Genomic DNA, 22267 nt, shown 5'->3' on the forward strand with positions numbered 1-22267 from the left:
GGGGCAGGAGTGTTGGAGGTGCGGGCAGCCCGGTCATTTTCGCCGCGAGTGCCCGCTCATGGAGGTCAGACAGGTGATTCGGGTTGTTGGCCCTCCAGCGCCCTCCCCCGGTCCAGGAGGGACGTACAGCGTTCCGGTAAGGATTCAGGGGGGTACACATCAGGCAATGGTGGACTCGGGCATCACACAGTATAGTTCACCAGAATCTGATTCGACCTGGGGCTTTGATAGAGGCAGAATGGGTTGATATTAGGTGTGTGCATGGGGATATTCACAGATACCCCATGGTCCCAGTTGAAATTCGCTGTAAGGGGAAAAAGCATAGTGTGAAGGCCGTGGTTAGCTCCTGCCTGGCGCACCCCCTGATTTTGGGAACCGATTGTCCCGGGTTTGATAGATTAGTGGGGCAGTGTGTGGGGGTGCGCTCACGACCGTCAGGGTCATGGGATATGTGTGCTGTCCTCAGCGGTGACGCGAGGTTGTCTGACACTGCAGACGGGGAGGGGGAGCCGACGGTACCTTCACAGGAGGCTCCGTCAGTTCCCGTGTTCGACTCCATGGAAGATTTTCCACTCGAGCAGTCTCGTGATGATACTCTACGCTATGCCTTGGATCAGGTGATAAAAATTGATGGTCATATGGTGCGCCCTGACGCAATGCTAACACATCCGCATTTTTCATTGTGCAGGGACAGAGTGTACAGAGTGAGTCGTGACACTCAGACAGAGGAAATCATAACACAGCTGTTGGTGCCAAAAAGCCGTTGGGAAATAGTTTTCCAGGCGGCTCATTATAACCCGATGGCGGGGCATATGGGGTATGAAAAAACGATGAATCGTATAATGGCCCGGTTCTATTGGCCAGGCATTCGGGCAGACGTGCGCCGCTGGTGTGCGACCTGCTCCAAATGCCAGTTGGTTAACCAACCGGCCGTCCCGAAAGCACCTTTGCGCCCATTGCCGCTGATTGAGGTCCCATTTGAGCGTATTGGGATGGACCTCATCGGGCCCTTTCATCGGAGCGCACGTGGATATCGCTTTGTGTTAGTTCTGGTGGATTATGCAACACGATATCCAGAAGCAGTGCCGTTGCGCACCATCTCTGCAAAGAGTGTAGCGCAGGCACTGTTTCAAGTTATCTCCCGAGTCGGGATCCCGAAAGAGATCCTGACTGATCAAGGCACCTCTCACCGTCCCAGAGAGCAGACATAGCCCAGTTCCAGCAGCATTACGCTGATGTGTTCTCCCCCCTGCCAGGACGCACAAGCCTTATTCAACACCATGTTGAGACACACCCGGGCGTGACAGTGCGTTCACGTCCCTATCGGTTACCTGAGCACAAGAGAAAAGTGGTTCAGGCAGAATTGGAAGCTATGCTGGAGATGGGTGTAATTGAGGAGTCTAACAGCGCAAGCCACATTTCAACGACTTATGGATTGGGTCCTGCGGCCGCATGCTGCGTATGCTGCTGCTTACCTTGATGACGTCATTCCATAGCAACAGCTGGGCGGAGCATGTTCAGCAGGTGGCGGCAGTGCTGGAGTCACTGCGACAGGCGGGGCTCACGGCCAACCCAAAGAAGTGTGCAGTTGGACGGAGGGAGGTACGGTATCTGGGGTACCACTTGGGCGGCAGACAGGTGCGTCCACAGGTAGACAAGACAGCAGCGATTGCAGCCTGCCCAAAACCTAAGACCAAGAAAGAGGTGAGGCGGTTTTTGGGGCTGGCCGGATATTACCGGCGATTTATTCCCAACTTCGCGGAGCTGACCAGCCCCTTGACCGACCTTACCCGAAAAGGTGCCTCTGATCCGGTCCGGTGGACGGAGCAGTGCCAGGCGTCACTTGAGAGGGTAAAGCAGACCCTCTGTGGGGAGCCTCTTCTCCACACACCTAACTCCTCTCTCCCATTTGTCCTGCAGACTGATGCATCGGGAAGGGGGTTGGGGGCTGTTCTGTCCCAGCAGGTGCGGGGCGTTGACCGCCCAGTGCTTTACATCAGCCAGAAACTATCCGAGAGGGAGACCAGATACAGCACGGTGGAGAGGGAGTGCCTGGCCATCCGGTGGGTGGTCGGCGCTCTGCGGTATTACTTGCTGGGGCGCCCATTCACCCTCTGCTCGGACCATGCTCCCCTCCAGTGGCTCCACCGAATGAAAGATGTCAATGCACGGATCACCCGCTGGTATCTGGCACTACAGCCTTTTAAATTCAAAGTGGTCCATAGGCCGGGGGCACAGATGGCGGTGGCCGACTTCCTTTCCAGCTCGCATGGCGAGGTGGGGGGGAGTAAGTTAGGCCGGACGGCTCCCCGGCCAAGGTCAGGCTGTGGAAGTATGTGGAGGTGCTGCAGGAGAGAGCTGTGGAGAGAGCTCTGGGGAGCAGGACTAGGTGAGTGATTAGTACACCGGCAGTCACTTGTCTAATCACTGTCCTCTTTTAAAAACTCAGTAGCGTGCTGGAGCTGGAAGGAGGATTGAAGTGGAGTCGGCAGCAGGAACCGGGAGGGAAGGCCTGCGAACGACTCCACATTCGTGAAAAAGGGTTAAATAAACGATACGTTGAACCGTCCGCTGTCTCTGAGTCTCTCTGAAAGAACCTGCAGTGGCAACAGGCCACCACAATGTGCAATTATTAAAGACAGTAGAGGACGATCTCTCTCGTTGGAAGTCCTTACCTATATCACTTATGGGGAGAGTTAAAACCATTAAAATGATGATACTACCAAAAGTTAACTATTTGTTCTCAATGATCAATGACCTGCTACTTGGTTTAAGTCACTAGATTCATGCATCTCTAAATTTCTGTGGAAAAACAAACCACCACGTATTAGTTTAAAAACCCTACAGAAGACCAAGGACAGTGGTGGATTAGATTTACCTAATTTTCAGCACTATTCCTTAGCCAATGGGTTACAGTATATATCAAAATGGTTTAAACCTAGCCCAATAGATGAACATGGATAAATATAGAACAAGCATTGTGTGATAATCTGGAAATCTCTGACCTGCCACTTATTAGTCAAAACGTAAAAAATCACAAATGTTTCAAAAGCATTAACATCAGCACCTCTTTGACAGCCTGGTGGGAATTTCTTAAAATAACAAAGTCTTCACTTGTCCCGTGTAAGCTTACACCCATCTGGAACAATCCTGACATCCTGCAAAACAAAAAAAATGCTAAACTTTACTCTGTGGAAGATCAAAGGAATCAAACATCTGGAACATATAATCCAAAATGGACATTTTATTTAATTTGAGGAGCTCATATCACAACATGAGATAGGCAGCAATAAATTCCTAGAATATCAACAACTTAAGTCTAATAATAACAAAGAAATATATCCTCCACCAACCAGACTCACAACTCCCGATTAGGGTAGCAGAATTTCTAAGCATCTGCACCCCAAAACTACTATCAAAAATATATAAATTATTGTCTAAGATAGATGACACAATGTCTCTACCGTCCTCAAAATGGGAGGCAGATTTATCCATCAGTTCTAGTCATAGCTTCTGGCCACAAATATGTTCAAACACCTTCAGAATGACTCAAAATCCTAATTTACAGCTCATACAATACAAAATTCTTCATAGAACACACTATACAGGACAAAGGATGTTCAGGATGGGTCTAACACACTCAAACATCTGCTCACATTGCACAGATAACACACCTGATGATTATGCACACGCTTTGTGGTTTTGTGCGCCTGTCCAGAAGTTCTGGCTTGAAGTCTGTGCGGACCTATCAACATGGCTGTGGAGGTGGCGTGGTGCATCAGCTGCAGGAGAGAGCTGTGGAGAGAGCTCTGGGGAGAAGGACTAGGTGAGTGATTAGTACACCGGCAGTCACTTGTCTAATCACTGTCCTCTTTTAAAAACTCAGTAGCGTGCTGGAGCTGGAAGGAGGATTGAAGTGGAGTCGGCAGCACGAACCGGGAGGTAAGGCCTGCGAACGACTCCACATTCGTGAAAAAGGGTTAAATAAATTATACGTTGAACCGTCCGCTGTCTCTGAGTCTCTCTGAGAGAACCCGCAGTGGCAACAGGCCGCCACATTGGCACCCAACTGGGATTCAGAAGAGGAGACATGACGGAACCGCAATAGCCCATAACAGCTCTGGCCCAAATGCTGGCGGAGGTCGCGGCGATGAATCAGGACCAGGCGGCTCTCGGCAGGCAGCAGCTGGCCACACTGCAGGGCCAGGTGGAACGGCAGACGGACCTGCTGGAAGCACTGGTGGCTCGAGCCGGGGCAGCGGCACCGGCCCCCTCGCTCGCTGGGGTCGGCCTGTATAAGATGACGCCTGAAGACGACCCTCAGTCATTTCTGGGGATGTTCGAGGCAACGGCGGCGGCGTGCAGATGGCCGGAGGCGGAGTGGGCCGTGCGGTTGCTTCCCCTCCTGTCTGGGGACGCCCAAACGGCGGCGCTGAGCCTTCCTGCTCGCTCTTGAAGCCAGTACGCGGATGTCTAGAGGGCAGTCCTGGATCGCCTGGGGTACTCGGCGGAGGACCATCGCCGCCGGTTCAGAAGGACCAAACTGGGCCACACGGACCGTCCGTTCACATATGCGCCCGACGTAGTGACACGGTGGCTGCTGCCAGGGGACTCGAATGGAGGGCGGAGGATGCTGGGACAAATCGTCCTGGAACAGTTCGTGGAGGGGCTGCCAAGTGGTACGGCGGAGTGGGTACGCTGCCACCGACCCACTGACTTGGAGGCCGCGATCACCCTTGTGGAGGACCATCTGGCCGTTTTTTCCCAGGGCCGGACACCGGAGGCTCGGCCAGCATCGCTGGGCCGGCCAACACCAGCGCCCCGGAGGAGGCTGTCAACAGCTGGCTCTCAGCTGGCAACAGCACGACCGTCTCCTCTCCCCCACACTAACCTTTCTTGCCCTCTCTTTCCACCCCAGGTTCCAGCCGCTATAAGTCCTGCTCCCGACCCACAGAGGGTCCCTCAGGTGGCGGGGCAGGAGTGTTGGAGGTGCGGGCAGCCCGGTCATTTTCGCCGCGAGTGCCCGCTCATGGAGGTCAGACAGGTGATTCGGGTTGTTGGCCCTCCAGCGCCCTCCCCCGGTCCAGGAGGGACGTACAGCGTTCCGGTAAGGATTCAGGGGGGTACACATCAGGCAATGGTGGACTCGGATATCACACAGTATAGTTCACCAGAATCTGATTCGACCTGGGGCTTTGATAGAGGCAGAATGGGTTGATATTAGGTGTGTGCATGGGGATATTCACAGATACCCCGTGGTCCCAGTTGAAATTCGCTGTAAGGGGAAAAAGCATAGTGTGAAGGCAGCGGTTAGCTCTTGCCTGGCGCACCCCCTGATTTTGGGAACCGATTGTCCCGGGTTTGATAGATTAGTGGGGCAGTGTGTGGGGGTGCGCTCACGACCGTCAGGGTCATGGGATATGTGTGCTGTCCTCAGCGGTGACGCGAGGTTGTCCGACACTGCAGACGGGGAGGGGGAGCCGACGGTACCTTCACAGGAGGCTCCGTCAGTTCCCGTGTTCGACTCCATGGAAGATTTTCCACTCGAGCAGTCTCGTGATGATACTCTACGCTATGCCTTGGATCAGGTGATAAAAATTGATGGTCATATGGTGCGCCCTGACGCAATGCTAACACATCCGCATTTTTCATTGTGCAGGGACAGAGTGTACAGAGTGAGTCGTGACACTCAGACAGAGGAAATCATAACACAGCTGTTGGTGCCGAAAAGCCGTTGGGAAATAGTTTTCCAGGCGGCTCATTATAACCCGATGGCGGTGCATATGGTGTATGAAAAAACGATGAATCGTATAATGGCCCGGTTCTATTGGCCAGGCATTCGGGCAGACGTGCGCCGCTGGTGCGCGACCTGCTCCAAATGCCAGTTGGTTAACCAACCGGCCGTCCCGAAAGCACCTTTGCGCCCATTGCCGCTGATTGAGGTCCCATTTGAGCGTATTGGGATGGATCTCATCGGGCCCTTTCATCGGAGCGCACGTGGATATCGCTTTGTGTTAGTTCTGGTGGATTATGCAACACGATATCTAGAAGCAGTGCCGTTGCGCACCATCTCTGCAAAGAGTGTAGCGCAGGCACTGTTTCAAGTTATCTCCCGAGTCGGGATCCCGAAAGAGATCCTGACTGATCAAGGCACCTCTCACCGTCCCAGAGAGCAGACATAGCCCAGTTCCAGCAGCATTACGCTGATGTGTTCTCCCCCCTGCCAGGACGCACAAGCCTTATTCAACACCATGTTGAGACACACCCGGGCGTGACAGTGCGTTCACGTCCCTATCGGTTACCTGAGCACAAGAGAAAAGTGGTTCAGGCAGAATTGGAAGCTATGCTGGAGATGGGTGTAATTGAGGAGTCTAACAGCGCCTGGGGTAGTCCCATCGTTTTTGTAGTCAAGACGGATGGGTCTATCCGGTTCTGTGTGGACTATCGCAAGGTGAATGATGTGTCACGATTTGATGCCTATCCTATGCCCCGGGTCGACGAGCTCCTGGATCGCCTGGGCACTGCTCGTTTTTTTACGACACTAGATTTGACCAAGGGCTACTGGCAGATTCCCTTGTCTCCAGAGTCTAAGGAAAAAATGGCCTTCTCCACTCCGTACGGGTTGTACAAATTTGTCACACTTCCGTTCGGGTTGTTCGGCCCAAGCCACATTTCAACGCCTTATGGATCGGGTCCTGCGGCCGCATGCTGCGTATGCTGCCGCTTACCTGGATGACGTCATCATCCATAGCAACAGCTGGGCGGAGCATGTTCAGCAGGTGGCGGCAATGCTGGAGTCACTGCGGCAGGCGGGGCTCACGGCCAACCCAAAGAAGTGTGCAGTTGGACGGAGGGAGGTACGGTATCTGGGTTACCACTTGGGCGGCAGACAGGTGCGTCCACAGGTAGACAAGACAGCAGCGATTGCAGCCTGCCCAAAACCTAAGACCAAGAAAGAGGTGAGGCGGTTTTTGGGGCTGGCCGGATATTACCGGCGATTTATTCCCAACTTCGCGGAGCTGACCAGCCCCTTGACCGACCTTACCCGAAAAGGTGCCTCTGATCCGGTCCAGTGGATGGAGCAGTGCCAGGCGTCACTTGAGAGGGTAAAGCAGACCCTCTGTGGGGAGCCTCTTCTCCACACACCTAACTCCTCTCTCCCATTTGTCCTGCAGACTGATGCATCGGGAAGGGGGTTGGGGGCTGTTCTGTCCCAGGAGGTGCGGGGCGTTGACCGCCCAGTGCTTTACATCAGCCAGAAACTATCCGAGAGGGAGACCAGATACAGCACGGTGGAGAGGGAGTGCCTGGCCATCCGGTGGGTGGTCGGCGCTCTGCGGTATTACTTGCTGGGGCGCCCATTCACCCTCTGCTCGGACCATGCTCCCCTCCAGTGGCTCCACCGAATGAAAGATGTCAATGCACGGATCACCCGCTGGTATCTGGCACTACAGCCTTTTAAATTCAAAGTGGTCCATAGGCCGGGGGCACAGATGGCGGTGGCCGACTTCCTTTCCAGCTCGCATGGCGAGGTGGGGGGGAGTAAGTTAGGCCGGACGGCTCCCCGGCCAAGGTCAGGCTGTGGAGGTATGTGGAGGGGCTGCAGGAGAGAGCTGTGGAGAGAGCTCTGGGGAGCAGGACTAGGTGAGTGATTAGTACCCGGCAGTCACTTGTCTAATCACTGTCCTCTTTTAAAAACTCAGTAGCGTGCTGGAGCTGGAAGGAGGATTGAAGTGGAGTCGGCAGCACGAACCGGGAGGGAAGGCCTGCGAACGACTCCACATTCGTGAAAAAGGGTTAAATAAACGATACGTTGAACCGTCCGCTGTCTCTGAGTCTCTCTGAAAGAACCCGCAGTGGCAGCAGGCCACCACAATGTGCAATTATTAAAGACAGTAGAGGACGATCTCTCTCGTTGGAAGTCCTTACCTATATCACTTATGGGGAGAGTTAAAACCATTAAAATGATGATACTACCAAAAGTTAACTATTTGTTCTCAATGATCAATGACCTGCTACTTGGTTTAAGTCACTAGATTCATGCATCTCTAAATTTCTGTGGAAAAACAAACCACCACGTATTAGTTTAAAAACCCTACAGAAGACCAAGGACAGTGGTGGATTAGATTTACCTAATTTTCAGCACTATTCCTTAGCCAATGGGTTACAGTATATATAGTTTAAACCTAGCCCAATAGATGAACATGGATAAATATAGAACAAGCATTGTGTGATAATCTGGAAATCTCTGACCTGCCACTTATTAGTCAAAACGTAAAAAATCACAAATGTTTCAAAAGCATTAACATCAGCACCTCTTTGACAGCCTGGTGGGAATTTCTTAAAATAACAAAGTCTTCACTTGTCCCGTGTAAGCTTACACCCATCTGGAACAATCCTGACATCCTGCAAAACAAAAAAAATGCTAAACTTTACTCTGTGGAAGATCAAAGGAATCAAACATCTGGAACATATAATCCAAAATGGACATTTTATTTAATTTGAGGAGCTCATATCACAACATGAGATAGGCAGCAATAAATTCCTAGAATATCAACAACTTAAGTCTAATAATAACAAAGAAATATATCCTCCACCAACCACATTTACAACTCCCGATTAGGGTAGCAGAATTTCTAAGCATCTGCACCCCAAACTACTATAAAAAATATATAAATTATTGTCTAAGATAGATGACACAATGTCTCTACCGTTCTCAAAATGGGAGGCCTGTCCAGAAGTTCTGGCTTGAAGTCTGTGCGGACCTATGTTTGTTTGTTTGTTTGATTTTTGTTGTTTGTTTGTTTTTGAAGAGGTCCTCCGGGGTTGGGTTGGGTTGAGTGGGGTGGGGCGGGATGGGTTCCTTCTGGGGGTACAGTAGCTCCTGGAATATGGTGACTGCAGGCCCCGAGCCTGGGGGACATCAGGCCCTCCTGCCCTGTGTTGTGTCCCAGGTAGCGGGGATGCCTATTGCAGCCAGTCTCTGGCTGCCCTCTCCGGGATGGGAGGGGCCAGGAGGATGAATTAATTATCCTGCTGGTTTATATATTGTAAACATAAACAATAAACATTTATAAAACTTCCCTTGGCAAAGCAAATCTGTTTGGCATAAAAGGTATTCAGACTACAATTCTGCTGCCATAATGCTGAACAGGACACGGAAAAAAAAAACTAAAATCCGAGAATAAGCTTCTTTTCACCAGTTCTACACAATTTCGGATCTTGATATAAAATGAATTCCTTCACTCAAACCAAGTTAAAACTGCTTTGTCCTTCATATTTATCCATGTCTAAATAGCTTTAAACAAAAAAAAAGGTAGTACTTTGCAGGATAGGAAAGAACAACACTAAACCTTTTCAGGAATCCGAGAATAAGCGTCTTTTGACGAGTTCTACACAATTTCGGATTTTGATACAAAATGAATTCCTTCACTCAAACCAAGTTAAAACTGCTTTGTCCTTCATATTTATTCATGTCTTAATAGGTTTCAACAAAAAAGAAAGTATTACTTTGCAGTATACCAAAGAACAACACTAAACCTTTAGGAATCCGAGAATAAGCTTCTTTTCACGAGTTCTACACAATTTCGGATTTTGATATAAAATGAATTCCTTCACTCAAACCAAGTTAAAACTGCTTTGTCCTTCATATTTATCCATGTCTGAATAGCTTTAAACAAAAAAAAAGGTAGTACTTTGCAGGATAGGAAAGAACAACACTAAACCTTTTCAGGAATCCGAGAATAAGCGTCTTTTGACGAGTTCTACACAATTTCGGATTTTGATACAAAATGAATTCCTTCACTCAAACCAAGTTAAAACTGCTTTGTCCTTCATATTTATTCATGTCTTAATAGGTTTCAACAAAAAAGAAAGTATTACTTTGCAGTATACCAAAGAACAACACTAAACCTTTAGGAATCCGAGAATAAGCTTCTTTTCACGAGTTCTACACAATTTCGGATTTTGATATAAAATGAATTCCTTCACTCAAACCAAGTTAAAACTGCTTTGTCCTTCATATTTATCCATGTCTGAATAGCTTTAAACAAAAAAAAAAGGTAGTACTTTGCAGGATAGGAAAGAACAACACTAAACCTTTTCAGGAATCCGAGAATAAGCGTCTTTTGACGAGTTCTACACAATTTCGGATTTTGATACAAAATGAATTCCTTCACTCAAACCAAGTTAAAACTGCTTTGTCCTTCATATTTATTCATGTCTGAATAGGTTTCAACAAAAAAGAAAGTATTACTTTGCAGTATACCAAAGAACAACACTAAACCTTTAGGAATCCGAGAATAAGCTTCTTTTCACCAGTTCTACACAATTTCGGATTTTGATATAAAATGAATTCCTTCACTCAAACCAAGTTAAAACTGCTTTGTCCTTCATATTTATCCATGTCTGAATAGGTTTCAACAAAAAAGAAAGTATTACTTTGCAGTATACAAAAGAACAACACTAAACCTTTTCAGGAATCCGAGAATAAGCTTCTTTTCACGAGTTCTACTCAATTTCGGATTTTGATATAAAAGGAATTCCTTCACTCAAACCAAGTTAAAACTGCTTTGTCCTTCATATTTATCCATATCTGAATAGGTTTTAACAAAAAAGAAAGTATTACTTTGCAGAATACAAAAGAACAACACTAAACCTTTTCAGGAATCCGAGAATAAGCTTCTTTTCACGAGTTCTACTCAATTTCGGATTTTGATATAAAATGAATTCCTTCACTCAAACCAAGTTAAAACTGATTTGTCCTTCATATTTTTGCATGTCTAAATAGGTTTCAGGCATAAAATTCCTCATATTACCCTGTATGAGAAAGAAGCATACTTGTGATGGAGCAATACACTCCTTTTGGGTAACCTAAACTGATGGTTGGGGAGGAAAGTTAGAAGAACAATCAACTATACCCAAAGACAGATACGTGATGAGCGGGCAATATAACTGTGTTTTTGCTTCAGTGGTCAGAGCAACTCTCTATTCTGTACTGTGTTGTTCTCTCTTGCAAGATATTATTATTAAAGCCTCTTATCTCCTCAGAAGAAAATAACTGACTCTGTGCGTTACTAGATTTCCACCACAATTTTGGCGTCACGAACAGGATCCCTCAACTGGTGTCTCTGGACCGGACCGCAGTGCATGGCCAGTCTGGACTGAAGTAGCTGTTCCAGCCTCATACCTCCAAGGCCTTTTCTGAGAGAGAGAGGACTGGCAGGTCCTTTTCCTGAATACCAGCGCTGGGATCATTTTTGAAATATGATAGTCTGAGACGATAGGACTGCTTTTTAGTTTTTATTTGAATAAAAGAGGGTTTCCCGGTTGTGTCATTAGTGAGACAGAGATTTCACGGGTAAGTGAAACTTTTGAAGCAGTCCGAAGAAGTGTGAAGTACTCCGAAGAAGTGTGAGTACAGATTAAGGTCCTCATTGGAGACGTCCTTTGAGTGAAGGAATATATTTCCCCATTCCAAGTCTGAGAATGGGAAACAGTAGGTCTCAGACTTTTGACCCTAATGAAAAAGAAATATGGTCCAGAGGTTTTCCACCTGAAGGTTCTTTTAGTATGTTAGAAATAAGAAAATTAGAAGAAAGGTTTTGCAAATATGAGAAAGAGATGAAGCAAAAAAAAAAAGAAAATTAAGTTTAAATAAGAAGTAAGAAAGGTATAGAATGTTGTAGAATGAAAAAATAAAGTGTATTAAGAGAAAGAAAGGAAAACGCTAAACAAATGCCATGACGGAATGATGATGATAATTTAGTATGTGGACGAAAAGATAATTCAGCTCTGATTAAGACTGAATCTTCTTTTAAACCACCACCATATTCCACTGATAACACTTCTTCTCCTTCTGCACCTCTTTACCCCACCCTGAGCGCTCTCGCTGTGCCGGATCCAGACCTGGACTCCTGCCCTCCACGACGCCTGCAACAACAACAGCCAGCCCTGCCACAAGCCTCTGGCTCTCGGGAAGAAGGGACTTCTTCCATCCTCCCTCGGGAAGAAATTCCATCATCCTCACAACATTAGTTACATAGGTCTGATGATGAGGAAAAGGAAGACGTTTGGTTCTCCAGCGTACCTGCCCAAGAACTTTTAACGCAAGTGACAAAAATCCTTTACCCACAATCTGGACTTCGGAGATCTAAACGTGAGAAAAAAACAAAACCAGATTCAAACCATGCCTACGGTTAAAGTTGCAGGTCCCACTGGACCATTACTGGTTTATCGACCCTGGACTGAGACTGACATCATGGAAGCATAACAATGCTTACCAGATCCAGAGAATTCTGGACCCCGTTTTGCTGACGAGTTGCGAGATTTCTGCGCACAATTCTGCCCGACCGGGGTTGAATTGCGTCGCATATTGGCAAAAAAGTTCAAACCGACCGACCTCTGCAAAATAGAGGCCAGTATGCTACAACTGGATTTGCGACCTACCAACAGTGAACGAGGACATAATGATAACGCTCAATATGAAGCAGCCATCCAAAGACTGTGTCAAGCCATCACCACTCAAATTCCAACCAAAATCAATATGTCCCACATTTACACCTGCAAACAGAAACCCGGTGAAGGGACTGATGATTTTGTACACCGCATCCTTGAGGAAGTCAGCAAGCACAGCGGTCATCAGAGACCAACGGATTTGGGTAATGAACCAGGACCATGGGAGAGTATTGCATGTAATGCAATAATTAAAGGCCTCATGCCAGATGTCGCCACTGAAGTAAAGAACATTTACGTGGGATGTTGTGAGGGTCCTCGTTTGGCTGACGTTCGCCGATATGCTCGCCATGCTCAGAACCAAGTTGAGACACGTAAGACCATCAAAAGGGACAAGTGTGAAAAGGAGCTGCATTTGGCAGCCATGACCATGTATTACGCAGTTGGTGTAAACAGAGGACGAGGCCGAAGTCGAAGACGTGGACGTGTGGGAGAGGAGGTCGAAATGGGCCACGTCAGAGATATGATCCGAATATTTGTTTTTACTGTGGCCAGACTGGACACTGGAAGAAGGACTGTCCACAGCTGAAAAGTGATGAAATTGGGCAAAAGGCTGACTGAGGGTGGGAGGCAGGTTCTGGACGTCACGCGCCAGCGCAGCCTCCACTAATGGGTGATAGCACAACACACACACACATTTTTCCTGCTCTGTGCAGTGAACAAACGCTTCCCAACTGTGATTCACGTAGTAAAGTTTTGCATGCTATTTCCGTCCTAGAGCAAAGATATTTGTCTCAGAATATAGGAACCTATGTTCATCAGTAGTGACGTCAGGGGAGATTGATTGTCCTCCAAAGTTGTGGAAACCACGTTTACTCTATGTCTGCATCAGGCCAGGTTGTGAAGGAGAAAATGACAACGCCCATTGCTTGTGTCACTCCCGATGGGCTCTCCTTCAAACACTCATTTTTGTTATCAGAGTTGTGTCCCATTAACCTGATGGGCCGTGATCTCATGTGCAAATTAGGCATTATTTTAACTTCTACACCAGAGGGTGTTAAGGTTATGTTACAGTCTGACAAAGCTTTCACAGCAGTGCAGTTTGATTCATCGGCACTTACATATGCTTATGAGTGGAAACTTCCCAGCTCTCCTTTTTCACAACAACTAGTGGAAGAAGCAAAAGCGTTAGTTTCACCCCTTTCTGATTTCATGCAACTTGCTGATTTGCACTGCACATCACACATTTCTTTGGGGCCTGACAATGACTATGAGAAGAAGTGAAAAAATATAAAACAATGTAAAAAACAATACCCTTTGAAGCCTGAAGCAATTAAAGGGATTAAACCTGTTTTTCAATCTTTTCAGAAAACAGGCGTTATTGTTCCTTGTGAAAACTCACCTGTGCGCACTCCATTGTTTCCTGTTAAAAAGATTAAAGATGCTGGCCAGCCAGATGAATGGCGTTTTGTACAGGACCCCCAAGCGGTGAATGCTGCAGTTCAGCCACGTGCTCCTACTGTGCCCAACCCACACACTATTTTGTCTCATGTCATGGTTGGACCATGTGTCAAAAGGGGGGATGCTGAATGAACTCACTGCTCAGTGGTTCACAAAAGGGTTCAGTTCATATGCGCAAAAATACTGTCAGTCATGTATGGTTTGTGCCACACATAATGTAGGAAAGGCATTACACACATCACAAGCTGCACATACTCCACCAGAGAGACCTTTTGAACATTTGATGATGGATTTTGTTGAACTCACACCAGCTGAAGGAAAGAAATATGCACTAGTAATAGTGGACGTGTTTAGTAAATGGGTTGAAGTTTTCCCTGCAAAACATGCAAACAGTAATGCAGTGACTAAAGCACTGCTAAACAAAAATCATTCCTAGATGGGGCTTTCCAGAGAAGATCAGCAGTGATAATGGCACACATTTTGTAAACACTGCATTGACTGAGGTTGGTAAATTCCTGGGAATAAGCTTGCGCACACATTGTGCTTATCATCCACAGAGTGGAGGTGCTGTGGAAAGAGAAAATGGTACATTAAAGTCCAAGTTAGCCAAATGTTGTGAAGAAACAGGTCTGCCATGGACAAAAGCATTACCTATTGTGCTTACCTACATGAGAATGAGAATCAGAGCTCGAGTGAATCTCAGCCCATTTGAAATTTTATTTGGCAGACCTCCTAACCTGGGATTGGGACCTGTAACCAGACCCCTCCCTTCCACAACTGTTTGTGATGATGCTATGTTGTCTTACTGTCGAAACCTTTCCACTGTTCTATCTCAAGTTTCACAGACAGTAAAAGCAGCCCTTCCAGCCACAGAAAACACACCTCTGCACCCACTCCAACCAGATGACAGGTGGTGAAGGAACTTTGCAGGAAACATTGGAAGTCCAAACGTTGGCAAGGCCCGTTCCAGGTGCTACTGGTCACTCACACAGCTGTTAAAGTTGCAGAGAGAGCAACCTGGATTCATGCCAGTCACTGTAAGAAGGTACCAGAACCAGTAGATGACTTCCACCCTGACATACATCAGCCTAACCAACACGCCCGGAAGGACAAAGATAAGAGTCAGCAGTAAAAGCTGTACTCCACCGGTGTGTTAAGTGCTAGTAACCTCTGACACCGAAGATTGAAACATCCTGAGACCTGCGATGAAGATGATCATACACATGGTGTGAACCATGGCAGAAACTGTTTGTTGTTTGTATTTTCTTATTTGTAACCAGCATGTGCACATTGTATCTTGATTTCACAGGAAGCAATAATACAGGGCTGCTGTATTGTTCCCTGTGTGCGAGGCCTCATTGTATGTATCTCACTAAATGATTCAAATGACTCAAAGAACTTTTTTGCTTTCAAAATTTTTCCTCTAGTGACGCTGACTTAGAGAGGGATGAAGATAATCATGTTTAATTGTTCATGTTTTGATTGTTTATCATTGGACCCTTTATCACTATGATGCCTGCATTTTAAACTCACGTTGTGTGCAAATGCAGGCTGATGTTTTACAGATAAAGTTATTATTTTCCTTGTTTCTTTTTGGGTTGATTAATATAATAGTATTATTATAATCAAAAGGGAGGAATGTAATGGAAAATAATTCTTATATGCATTGTATTGAGTGTTACTGTGTATGACCTGCAAATGACCGAGCTGCAAGGTACCACCCTGCCCTGTTTTCTTAAATTCCTCTTTACAACGGTGGGCTTGTTATAATGAGATAGCTGCACTTTAGGGGGGACAGGGTTAGGCTGGTATTTACGAGTGTGTCTGGGTAACCTCAACTGATGGTTGGGGAGGAAAGTTAGAAGAACAATCAACTATACCAAAAAACAGATGACGTGATGAGCGGGCAATATAACTGTGTGTTTTTGCTTCAGTGGTCAGAGCAACTCTGTATTCTGTACTGTGTTGTTCTCTCTTGCAAGATATTATTATTAAAGCCTCTTATCTCCTCAGAAGAAAATAACTGACTCCCCAAATGCAAGTGTCAGGACAAATGATCAAAGTTCTCCAAGCTTCAGTCTGCAGAGAGGTACAAGACAGGGTTGTCCACTTTCGCCCTCACTTTTTGCTATTTTCATCAAACCTTTAGCAGCTGCTATCAGACAAGATATAAATATTAAAGGCATCCAACCCCAAAATATTGAGCATAAAATAAGTCTTTATGTTGATGATGTATTACTTTTCCTTCAGAACTCACAGACGTCTCTCACTCACACGATCACACTCATAAATAAATTCTCAGCACTTTCTGACTACTCTATCAATTGGTCTAAGACCACAGTTCTGCCCATTAACTGTAGGGTCCAGAATATACCTGCGATCACTTTACAGTCAGGAAATATTAGATATTTAGGCATAAACATTTCCTCCAGGCTCTCAGAGCTAACAAAGCTAAATTATGTGCAATTATTAAAGACAGTAGAGGACGATCTCTCTCTATATTACAACCATTAAAATGATGATACTACCAAAAGTTAACTATTTGTTCTCAATGATCCCCATAAAACCACCTGCTACTTGGTTTAAGTCACTAGATTCATGCATCTCCAAATTTCTGTGGAAAAACAAACCACCACGTATTAGTTTAAAAACCCTACAGAAGACCAAGGACAGTGGTGGATTAGATTTACCTAATTTTCAGCACTATTCCTTAGCCAATAGGTTACAGTATATATCAAAATGGTTTAAACCTAGCCCAATAGATGAACCATGGATAAATATAGAACAAGCATTGTGTGATAATCTGGAAATCTCTGACCTGCCACTTATTAGTCAAAACGTAAAAAATCACAAATGTTGCAAAAGCATTAACATCAGCACCTCTCTGACAACCTGGTGGGAATTTCTTAAAAAAACAAAGTCTTCACTTGTCCCGTGTAAGCTTACACCCATCTGGAACAATCCTGACATCCTGCAAAACAAAAAAATGCTAAACATTACTCTGTGGAAGATCAATGGAATCAAACATCTGGTACATATAATCCAAAATGGACATTTTATTTCATTTGATGAGCTCATATCACAACATGAGATAGGCAGCAATTAATTCCTAGAATATCAACAACTTAAGTCTAATAATAACAAAGAAATATATCCTCCACCAACCAGACTCACAACTCCCGATTAGGGTAGCAGAATTTCTAAGCATCTGCACCCCAAAACTACTATCAAAAATATATAAATTATTGTCTAAGATAGATGACACAATGTCTCTACCGTCCTCAAAATGGGAGGCAGATTTATCCATCAGTTCTAGTCATAGCTTCTGGCCACAAATATGTTCGAACACCTTCAGAATGACTCAAAATCCTAATTTACAGCTCATACAATACAAAATTCTTCATAGAACACACTATACAGGACAAAGGATGTTCAGGATGGGTCTAACACACTCAAACATCTGCTCACATTGCACAGATAACACACCTGATGATTATGCACACGCTTTGTGGTTTTGTGCGCCTGTCCAGAAGTTCTGGCTTGAAGTCTGTGCGGACCTATCAACATGGCTGTGGAGGTGGCGTGGTGCATCAGCTGCAGGAGAGAGCTGTGGAGAGAGCTCTGGGGAGAAGGACTAGGTGAGTGATTAGTACACCGGCAGTCACTTGTCTAATCACTGTCCTCTTTTAAAAACTCAGTAGCGTGCTGGAGCTGGAAGGAGGATTGAAGTGGAGTCGGCAGCACGAACCGGGAGGGAAGGCCTGCGAACGACTCCACATTCGTGAAAAAGGGTTAAATAAACGATACGTTGAACCGTCCGCTGTCTCTGAGTCTCTCTGAAAGAACCCGCAGTGGCAGCAGGCCACCACAATGTGCAATTATTAAAGACAGTAGAGGACGATCTCTCTCGTTGGAAGTCCTTACCTATATCACTTATGGGGAGAGTTAAAACCATTAAAATGATGATACTACCAAAAGTTAACTATTTGTTCTCAATGATCCCCATAAAACCACCTGCTACTTGGTTTAAGTCACTAGATTCATGCATCTCTAAATTTCTGTTGAAAAACAAACCACCACGTATTAGTTTAAAAACCCTACAGAAGACCAAGGACAGTGGTGGATTAGATTTACCTAATTTTCAGCACTATTCCTTAGCCAATAGGTTACAGTATATATCAAAATGGTTTAAACCTAGCCCAATAGATGAGCCATGGATAAATATAGAACAAGCATTGTGTGATAATCTGTAAATCTCTGACCTGCCACTTATTAGTCAAAACGTAAAAAATCACAAATGTTGCAAAAGCATTAACATCAGCACCTCTCTGACAACCTGGTGGGAATTTCTTAAAAAAACAAAGTCTTCACTTGGCCCGTGTAAGCTTACACCCATCTGGAACAATCCTGACATCCTGCAAAACAAAAAAATGCTAAACATTACTCTGTGGAAGATCAAAGGAATCAAACATCTGGTACATATAATCCAAAATGGACATTTTATTTCATTTGATGAGCTCATATCACAACATGAGATAGGCAGCAATTAATTCCTAGAATATCAACAACTTAAGTCTAATAATAACAAAGAAATATATCCTCCACCAACCAGACTCACAACTCCCGATTAGGGTAGCAGAATTTCTAAGCATCTGCACCCCAAAACTACTATCAAAAATATATAAATTATTGTCTAAGATAGATGACACAATGTCTCTACCGTTCTCAAAATGGGAGGCAGATTTATTCATCAGTTCTAGTCATAGCTTCTGGCCACAAATATGTTTGAACACCTTCAGAATGACTCAAAATCCTAATTTACAGCTCATACAATACAAAATTCTTCATAGAACACACTATACAGGACAAAGGATGTTCAGGATGGGTCTAACACACTCAAACATCTGCTCACATTGCACAGATAACACACCTGATGATTATGCACACGCTTTGTGGTTTTGTGCGCCTGTCCAGAAGTTCTGGCTTGAAGTCTGTGCGGACCTATCAACATGGCTGTGGAGGTGGCGTGGTGCATCAGCTTCAGGAGAGAGCTGTGGAGAGAGCTCTGGGGAGCAGGACTAGGTGAGTGATTAGTACACCGGCAGTCACTTGTCTAATCACTGTCCTCTTTTAAAAACTCAGTAGGGTGCTGGAGCTGGAAGGAGGATTGAAGTGGAGTCGGCAGCACGAACCGGGAGGTAAGGCCTGCGAACGACTCCACATTCGTGAAAAAGGGTTAAATAAATTATACGTTGAACCGTCCGCTGTCTCTGAGTCTCTCTGAGAGAACCCGCAGTGGCAACAGGCCGCCACATTGGCTCCCAACTGGGATTCAGCAGAGGAGACATGACGGAACCGCAATAGCCCATAACAGCTCTGGCCCAAATGCTGGCGAAGGTCGCGGCGATGAATCAGGACCAGGCGGCTCTCGGCAGGCAGCAGCTGGCCACACTGCAGGGCCAGGCGGAACGGCAGACGGACCTGCTGGAAGCACTGGTGGCTCGAGCCGGGGCAGCGGCACCGGCCCCCTCGCTCGCTGGGGTCGGCCTGTATAAGATGACGCCTGAAGACGACCCTCAGTCATTTCTGGGGATGTTCGAGGCAACGGCGGCGGCGTGCAGATGGCCGGAGGCGGAGTGGGCCGTGCGGTTGCTTCCCCTCCTGTCTGGGGACGCCCAAACAGCGGCGCTGAGCCTTCCTGCTCGCTCTTGAAGCCAGTACGCGGATGTCTAGAGGGCAGTCCTGGATCGCCTGGGGTACTCGGCGGAGGACCATCGCCGCCGGTTCAGAAGGACCAAACTGGGCCACACGGACCGTCCGTTCACCTATGCGCAGCAGTTGACCGACGTAGTGACACGGTGGCTGCTGCCAGGGGACTCGAATGGAGAGCGGAGGATGCTGGGACAAATCGTCCTGGAACAGTTCGTGGAGGGGATGCCAAGTGGTACGGCGGAGTGGGTACGCTGCCACCGACCCACTGACCTGGAGGCCGCAATCACCCTTGCGGAGGACCATCTGGCCGTTTTTTTCCTGGGCCGGACACCGGAGGCTCGGCCAGCATCGCTGGGCCGGCCAACACCAGCGCCCCGGAGGAGGCTGTCAACAGCTGGCTCTCAGCTGGCAACAGCACGATCGTCTCCTCTCCACCGCACTAACCTTTCCTGCCCTCTCTTTCCACCCCAGGTTCCAGCCGCTATAAGTCCTGCTCCCGACCCACAGAGGGTCCCTCAGGTGGCGGGGCAGGAGTGTTGGAGGTGCGGGCAGCCCGGTCATTTTTGCCGCGAGTGCCCGCTCATGGAGGTCAGACAGGTGATTCGGGTTGTTGGCCCTCCAGCGCCCTCCCCCGGTCCAGGAGGGACGTACAGCCTTCCGGTAAGGATTCAGGAGGGTACACATCAGGCAATGGTGGACTCGGGCATCACACAGTATAGTTCACCAGAATCTGATTCGACCTGGGGCTTTGATAGAGGCAGAATGGGTTGATATTAGTTGTGTGCATGGGGATATTCACAGATACCCCATGGTCCCAGTTGAAATTCGCTGTAAGGGGAAAAAGCATAGTGTGAAGGCCGCGGTTAGCTCCTGCCTGGCGCACCCCCTGATTTTGGGAACCGATTGTCCCGGGTTTGATAGATTAGTGGGGCAGTGTGTGGGGGTGCGCTCACGACCGTCAGGGTCATGGGATATGTGTGCTGTCCTCAGCGGTGACGCGAGGTTGTCTGACACTGCAGACGGGGAGGGGGAGCCGACGGTACCTTCACATGAGGCTCCGTCAGTTCCCGTGTTCGACTCCATGGAAGATTTTCCACTCGAGCAGTCTCGTGATGATACTCTACGCTATGCCTTGGATCAGGTGATAAAAATTGATGGTCATATGGTGCGCCCTGACGCAATGCTAACACATCCGCATTTTTCATTGTGCAGGGACAGAGTGTACAGAGTGAGTCGTGACACTCAGACAGAGGAAATCATAACACAGCTGTTGGTGCCGAAAAGCCGTTGGGAAATAGTTTTCCAGGCGGCTCATTATAACCCGATGGCGGGGCATATGGTGTATGAAAAAACGATGAATCGTATAATGGCCCGGTTCTATTGGCCAGGCATTCGGGCAGACGTGCGCCGCTGGTGCGCGACCTGCTCCAAATGCCAGTTGGTTAACCAACCGGCCGTCCCGAAAGCACCTTTGCGCCCATTGCCGCTGATTGAGGTCCCATTTGAGCGTATTGGGATGGACCTCATCGGGCCCTTTCATCGGAGCGCACGTGGATATCACTTTGTGTTAGTTCTGGTGGATTATGCAACACGATATCCAGAAGCAGTGCCGTTGCGCACCATCTCTGCAAAGAGTGTAGCGCAGGCACTGTTTCAAGTTATCTCCCGAGTCGGGATCCCGAAAGAGATCCTGACTGATCAAGGCACCTCTCACCGTCCCAGAGAGCAGACATAGCCCAGTTGCAGCAGCATTAAGCTGATGTGTTCTCCCCCCTGCCAGGACGCACAAGCCTTATTCAACACCATGTTGAGACACACCCGGGCGTGACAGTGCGTTCACGTCCCTATTGGTTACCTGAGCACAAGAGAAAAGTGGTTCAGGCAGAATTGGAAGCTATGCTGGAGATGGGTGTAATTGAGGAGTCTAACAGCGCCTGGGGTAGTCCCATCGTTTTTGTAGTCAAGACGGATGGGTCTATCCGGTTCTGTGTGGACTATCGCAAGGTGAATGATGTGTCACGATTTGATGCCTATCCTATGCCCCGGGTCGACGAGCTCCTGGATCGCCTGGGCACTGCTCGTTTTTTTACGACACTAGATTTGACCAAGGGCTACTGGCAGATTCCCTTGTCTCCAGAGTCTAAGGAAAAAACGGCCTTCTCCACTCCGTACGGGTTGTACCAATTTGTCACACTTCCGTTCGGGTTGTTCGGGGCCCAAGCCACATTTCAACGCCTTATGGATCGGGTCCTGCGGCCGCATGCTGCGTATGCTGCTGCTTACCTGGATGACGTCATTCCATAGCAACAGCTGGGCGGAGCATGTTCAGCAGGTGGCGGCAGTGCTGGAGTCACTGCGGCAGGCGGGGCTCACGGCCAACCCAAAGAAGTGTGCAGTTGGACGGAGGGAGGTACGGTATCTGGGGTACCACTTGGGCGGCAGACAGGTGCGTCCACAGGTAGACAAGACAGCAGCGATTGCAGCCTGCCCAAAACCTAAGACCAAGAAAGAGGTGAGGCGGTTTTTGGGGCTGGCCGGATATTACCGGCGATTTATTCCCAACTTCGCGGAGCTGACCAGCCCCTTGACCGACCTTACCCGAAAAGGTGCCTCTGATCCGGTCCGGTGGACGGAGCAGTGC

The sequence above is a fragment of the Leuresthes tenuis genome, unplaced genomic scaffold (assembly GCF_036924035.1).
Source record: "Leuresthes tenuis unplaced genomic scaffold, fLeuTen1.0.hap1 SCAF_10, whole genome shotgun sequence".
NCBI lineage: Eukaryota > Metazoa > Chordata > Actinopteri > Atheriniformes > Atherinopsidae > Leuresthes > Leuresthes tenuis.